The sequence below is a fragment of the Poecilia latipinna genome, unplaced genomic scaffold (genome assembly GCF_001443285.1).
Source record: "Poecilia latipinna isolate Pla-1442-1.1 unplaced genomic scaffold, P_latipinna-1.0 Scaffold440, whole genome shotgun sequence".
In the NCBI taxonomy this organism is placed as follows: Eukaryota; Metazoa; Chordata; class Actinopteri; order Cyprinodontiformes; family Poeciliidae; genus Poecilia; species Poecilia latipinna.
Genome location: NW_015113056.1, coordinates 262,670 through 269,629, shown reverse-complemented (window position 1 = coordinate 269,629; position 6,960 = coordinate 262,670).

Genomic DNA, 6,960 nt, shown 5'->3' with positions numbered 1-6,960 from the left:
GTCTGGGTTATTTGTTAATTTAATTTATGTGCAAATTATTTCACTTTATTTTCTTAATGAAAGGCAAAGCTGGAAAATCAGATTTGCTTTGGTAAAAAGTGAGAGAGGGTGGAGTAGAGCCGTGGTGGATGGAAGCTTTTGCTAATTTTAAGATTAACCCCCAAAAATTCCAGAAAAAACAAATTTCTGAGTTTGAAGTTGAAATTTTGATAGAAAAGACCAAGAAATTTTCTAGAAAAAAAATTGTATCAAAAGTGAAAAATTTTACATTTGAAAATCAAATTTGGAGGATTTTTTTTTTTTGAAAATTTGAAATTTTTGTCAGAAATGTACAATCTTAGCAAATTTTTGACTTTCCAAAAACATTTTTTTAATGTCAGAAATTAATCTCAGAATTTGCTATTGAGATCAAACTTGCATCTTAAAGTGTAAAGAGTTAATTTCAGAATAATTTACAAAAATGATCAAATTACAATGTGAATTTTGTAATTCTCTGTCTGGCTGTAAATCTCAAAGTGTTAAAAAAATTTGGTCGATAAGCGCTGGAGGACTTAGAGAAACAAACATCACAAAAGCAAGGCCTTGTTTCCATGGTTACACATCTTAACTGTCTGAAGGTAAAAGAAGGTTCTGAACAGCTTCCAGAACCAGAGGGAATAATTATCCAAACCTGCAGCCAAACCCGGACCGAAAACTTTACGAATGAAAGTCTGGAAATAGAAATCAAACATGGCGCCACCTTCTGGTCCAAACGCACAGAATCTGGAAATGTTCATAAAAAAGACGCACCAATCGCCAACACTTTGTGTTTGCAAACTTTATTTTGGTTAGGGGGGGAATGTTTGTGCAAGACATTTGAGTTCCTGAAGGTTAGGCAAAACTGGAAATATCACATTTTCACACAGTAGAGACAGAAAGCCCCTCCACCAGCGGTCAGAACATTTGGTTCTCACAACCCAAACAGCTGGATCAGAGCAATAAGAAACCTAGAGTGACTGCTGGGATCCTCTGGCCCCCTTCACCAGGATGTGCTTCAGTAGACGAGTCTTTGAGTGCAAACAGTCGTGTACCGAGCTCCCTCTGGACCTCGAGCAGAACCAGGAAACACAAAGCTCTGGTTCAGCGGTGGTTCTGGCAAACCTGACCAATTAAAACCCAGGAAATGATTCCTGATATGCACAAACCAGGTGAAGTAACGTCCGCAATTTCCACAATCCAAAAGCAACACAATAAATGTTTAGACAACAAATTGCATCCATTAGTTCCAATAAATCTGACACCCCCTTTCAAATGTAGCCCTGGGCATCCGCCAAAACGACCCATTCACTCTAGATTTTCTTATGCTCAGTTCACATCTTTGATTTTTACTTCACAAGATTCTCTGAAACCAACAGAACAAAGGCAGCAGCAGATCTTCTTTACGTCACCAGATTGTTTCTTATTACTGTTAGAAGACCAAGCTAGCTGCTAGATGTTAGCACAGACTGCTAGGATGGACTAGTAGCATCTAGCTGCCGCTCTTGTCCATATTAGTAGCTTGTCCATAGTAGCAGCTAACTGCTAACCACTAGTGGCTAGCTGCTTCTCTTGTCCATCGTAGTAGCTACTAGCCACTTTGCTTGTCCATACTAGTAGCAGCTAACCTCTTACCGCTAGTGGCTAGCTGCTTCTCTTGTGCATACTAGCAGCTACTAGCCGCTGTTTCTTTTGTCCACACTAGTACTAGTAGTTTGTCCATTCTAGTAGCAGCTAATCGCTAAATACTAGTGGCTAGCTGCTTCTCTTATCCACACTAGTAGCTATTAGCTGCTACTTGTCCATTTAAGTACTAGTAGCCGATCCATACTAGCAGTTAGCCGCTAGCTGCTGGCCGCTCAGAGAGAGAGGGACACCTGGTCACTTTGGTCGGTGAGTCAGCAGCAGTCGGTTGACGCCCCACAGTGTCGACGGGTCGTGGCACGCTTCCGGACTTCGGTCCGTCACACAGTATCAGTAGTTACAATAAGTAGCTTGGTCCCCCCCAGAAACACACACCCATTAGATTCACTTTGTGCACACCTGTGCAGGTACCCACACACACACACACTCACACACACACTTGTCCATACTAAGCCCAGTGGAGGCACTTCATATGAAACTGTAGAACCTGACTTCAACGGGCTGCACTGAGGCGGTTCAGAACCAGAGGCGGCTCGGTCCGACGGGTTAGTGTTTGGGCTCGTCTGATTGGCTGTTGGGGGGGAAAACCCAGACGTGAAACTTAATTCTGGTTAGTGTGGCGGGTTCAACGCCTCCGAGTGTCCGCTCACCCGACCGGAGCGGATTTCTCCCCTCCACTGGTGCAGCCCAAATCATGTTACCATTTATAGACACACACCGGATCAGTGTGCTGATTAAATTCAAAAGCAGCTTAAAGGGACAGGCACATCAAAAACGAAAGATAGGGAAGCAGAAATGAACTCATGTCAAGTATAAAGACCCTGAACCTGACTCCCGGTCGCTTCGCTCCTGCACCAGAAACACGAGGAATTAACAAAATATGAAATTATACGGGACATTTTCTGCAATTTTTTGATTAAATCTCCACAAAGTTTTTAACAACCAGCAGAAATATATGAACCAGCTGGACTGAAAAAAACAACTAAATCTCAAACATTTTTGGTCTAATTTGGAGCAAATATCTCCGTACATTTGAAGCTAACGAAAACTTTTCAGGAATATTGGAGCTTGTTTTACTTAAATAACTCTTAATTATTTATAAAAATTCGACGAAGTTTTAGAGTCAGGCTATGAGAAAAAAGTTAGAAAAACAAGGAAAAACGTTGTAGTGTTCTGAGAATTACATCAAAATTAAGAGATTCAAATTTACAACAGCACAAACAGTACAAGAATCAGAATTCGAGAACTCATTACGAGAAAAATAAGTCGTAATGCTAGGAGAATAAAGTCTTAAGACAAAAAGTTATAATATAAAGAGAAATTATAATACAAGAATAGTAATATTACTATAATAAAGTCCTATATGATACTAAAAGCTGAGAAAAAGTAATAATGAGATTAATTACATATTATTACCAGAATAAAATCATAAAACTCAAAACAATAAAGTTGAAATAATATGAAGGTAAACTGATGATATCTATACAGATTAAAGTTTTAATATTAGTAGAATCAAATAATTTAGAACTTGCACCAAGAAAATTAGGAAAACATTAGGAATGTTGAGCATCTTGTGAAGTTATACTTTGGTATCAGTTTTACAGATAAAAACTTCTAACCAATTACCAGCAGCAGGACTTTGGCAAACAGTAGTATTTGTATGTTTCTGGTAATTTTATGACTTTATTCTGGTGATTTTGTAGTAAAAAAAAAAACTCTTTCAATCTGTCCCAATAAATCACAGAAAATGTCTTGTTATAAGTAAAAAAAAATAAAAATCTGCCAGTGAATATTTTTAAATTGTTATTTAAGAATCACTGGCTTAAAACCAGCTCCTATATTTGTTGAAAAGTTATTAGTTTCAGTTCATCTGAAGACATTTGCAGTAGAAACTCGACTAAAAAACAGAGATATTTTGTTTTTGTTTACAGAGTGAATCCGGTGAAAGAGCGAACCGACCCAGATCCAAAACTCACCATCTGACTTTTTACGATAATAATTCAGCTTTCGTAATAATTCAGGCCTCCGAGTTCATCCAGGTGAAACCGCCTGAGTCACATTTGGCCCCTGAAGTGGAAACGGCTATGGCTTCAGGACAGAGAAGTACAAACATTTAGAAGGATTTCGGAATCCCAACCGAAACATTTAAAACGACTGCTACTGCGCCGCTCCAGATCTCTGTCCACTTTACTGAACGATAGAAAAACCCCCCAGATGTCAGAGGGACGGGAGTTTCACTGACGGCTCCATCTCGGGCAACGTCGTCCAATCAGAAACCAGAATCCGGCTTTTCGTTACCATGACGACGGCAGCGCACCGATCCCAAAGCTAACCGTCGTATTTAAGGCTTTAGTCGTTGTGCAGCATCACTCTGTAGGCATGGGCAGCGGCATCAGGGCTTTAACTAGGCCAGCTTCTGAAACTGCTAAAACTTTCTGCCAGTCAGTTTGCTTAAAGAAAGGTGACAACATTTCTTATCAGTTACAACAGAAAAATTAAAAAATTAATAGCTTCTGTCAAAATATCTAAAGTATTAGATATATCTAAATATATCTAAAGTATTCACGGGCCGAGAAAATAAAAATAAATTCCTTTTTTTTCATCAAAGATCCAAAACAGAATAAGGATTTTCCTGGATTAAGTCTAGTTTTTGAATTCTTCTGGCTTTGATTGAACAAATTTATTCTCAGGATTTGGATAATTTTCCTTCAAAACATTTTAATTAAATAAAAGCTGATTTAAGAAAATAAAGTCTGGATAGATGTGGTTCTACTTATTATAAAAAGATGGATACTTTGTGTTGTACTGAACATTGTTTTTATGATGTCGGTAATAATTTTACCCTGATTAAAAATAAAATTACCATCTGGATCAATTATTTCTGATGGACGAGTCAAATCTGTATTGATCTTGAATTGCAGTTGGGGGCCACAAATGGCCCAGGGCCACACTTTGGACACCCCTGACCTAAATCATCAGTCGACTGTGCAGCTAAGACTGTTGGTGTCAATACTCTTCCCATCCAAAGGAGGCGCCAAATAAGAAAAATGACGACTCAGAAAACCAACAATGTTTTTTAGAAATACAGCGAGAAAAGTTCTGCTGTTCACCCTAAAATTAACAAGGAACTGTTAATTTTGGTCAGAAGTGTTAGTTTTTTCCAGCTCATTGTCGCCCCCTATGAGGCTGGAGGAGAAACTGCATTTCTGAGTCAAACGCTGCGGTTGACCTGAGCTAAAATAGTCAGAACATGGACAGAATGAGGCTGAAATTCCTCAGTTTGGAGGAAGTTCTGATTGTGAAACTGGAAAACTAGCCAACAATTATCTAAACGTGTGAAATGCAGTTAGCAAGCTACGGCTAGCATGTCATCTAAGGAGATAGTGTGACTAATTAACCAGTTATCAAACTATAATTAGAAGGAAAATAACTAATATTTCACACAATATGCCTGTTTTTATAGAAATTATAAAACGTAGCACAGTGATTGTTTTATACCTCATTTCCTGAAACGCCCTCCTTAACATATCGGACCATAAAATGGCTTACTGAACCGCTTAGTAAAAATCCGGCATAAGACTTTTGTTTTAGTGTTAATAAAATTTAAAAATTTTAAAAATTTCATCAAGAAATCGTCTACTGAGCAGACTACGCATTTTTTTACGACAAGTCGAGAAATATCTGCAGTTGATTCAGGCTGTAAGAGACCAAAGGAAGGGAAAGAGCGTGAGATTTAGATCAGATAACAGGAAGGCGTTTCAGTTTTCAACTTTTGTCTGTAACTGAAATTTGTCGATTAGGAAACATTGGTAGCCTTTTGGAAATCTCAGAGCTGAAGTAAAGATTTAAATCTTCAGTTGAATGCCAACTGTGCTAATGGCTAATATGGAGCTAAGTGCTCTATAGCTATGATGCTAAAAGACCAAGATGCTAAAGACTAAGTAAGTGTTATCCTAACTTTAATCCAAATGCTCCTCCACACACAGTGTGACGTTCTCTCTTATAAATTAAACAACGCTGACGGCAGAAAAGCTAGTTAACTTCTTTTAAATAATCAGCAGGAAATCAATACGTCCCTATTTATTTATTTTTTCTTTTCCGTTTTAAATTAATGCACTAGATGAAGTTTACGGATTTTTGGGCGGATGTTTCTGAGAACCTGGAACCGGCCCACGCCCGCCCACTCCAAACGAACCCCAGGATCCACAGGAAGTGGGTTTGCTGCTCATCGCTAACAGAAATCAAACTGATTCACAGAGACGCATCAGGAAAGAGGTGAGGAGATACGCCGGAGAGGGGGGAGTCGCTATCACACGCCGTTCCGACAGGACGCCTTCGCTTCACATTAACCAGACTTAAATACGGCCTGACGGAGTTTCTGCTCCTTCTGCCAAACTTTTACATTTCTACATTTCAAGTAGGGCGCTCTACGGATCCACAACAACAAAAGAAGTACTACAAGAAAACCCAGCGAGGAGACGGGAAAGTTCAGAACCGCAGAGCCGAGCCTGCGGGGCGGAGATGAGAACCCGTGGTTCCAGGACTTCCTGAAGCTCGCCTCTGGGCGCTCGTAAGGCCACGAATGCTGAGAAAAGTCGTGAAACTGAGAAGTGCTGCGGCGGTCCAGAGCGGTGCGGCCGGCGACGCTCGAGCTCAGGAAGCTTCCACTGAGCAGCCGGCCAGCCTCGGCGAAGCGCGGCGGCGGTCCATCACACGAAGCCAAACCAAGAAACTCTGGAGCAGAGCTGGGCGATAAATCGATCACATCGATTAATCAAATTTTGGCTTTCTGAAGATTCAAAGTTCTGGACTGTTTTTTTCACAAATGCTCTCCTTGGGTTGGGGTGATGTCATAGCGGCCATCTTGTTTGACAAGCAGTTTTTTGTTTTTTTTTACAGCTTCTGTTAATTTGGACTTTAGGTTCAGGTGAACTCTATGGTGAAATATCAGAGCCAGGCTACGAGTGTTAAAGTCATAATATTCCAAAAGATAAAGTCATACGGCAATTAAAGTCTAAATAATACGAGAAAGACCACTTTATTTAAAAACTGAAGTGGTCATTTCATTAGGGGTGCACCGATAAATCAATTAGTCGACAAAATGGCCAAAATTTTCAAAGATCGGCCAAAGTGAAGGTCAAAGGTCTAAAAATCAGCCTCTGTCCTCCTCTGCTCTGCAGTGAGAGGTTTGGCTTTTAGCCCCGCCCACCATCTTATCCACGCCCACAATCTGCATCTCCAGCTAACAGTCTGGATGACATGCGGGGTCACCTAGACAGGTCACCTGGTCCTGGACAGGTC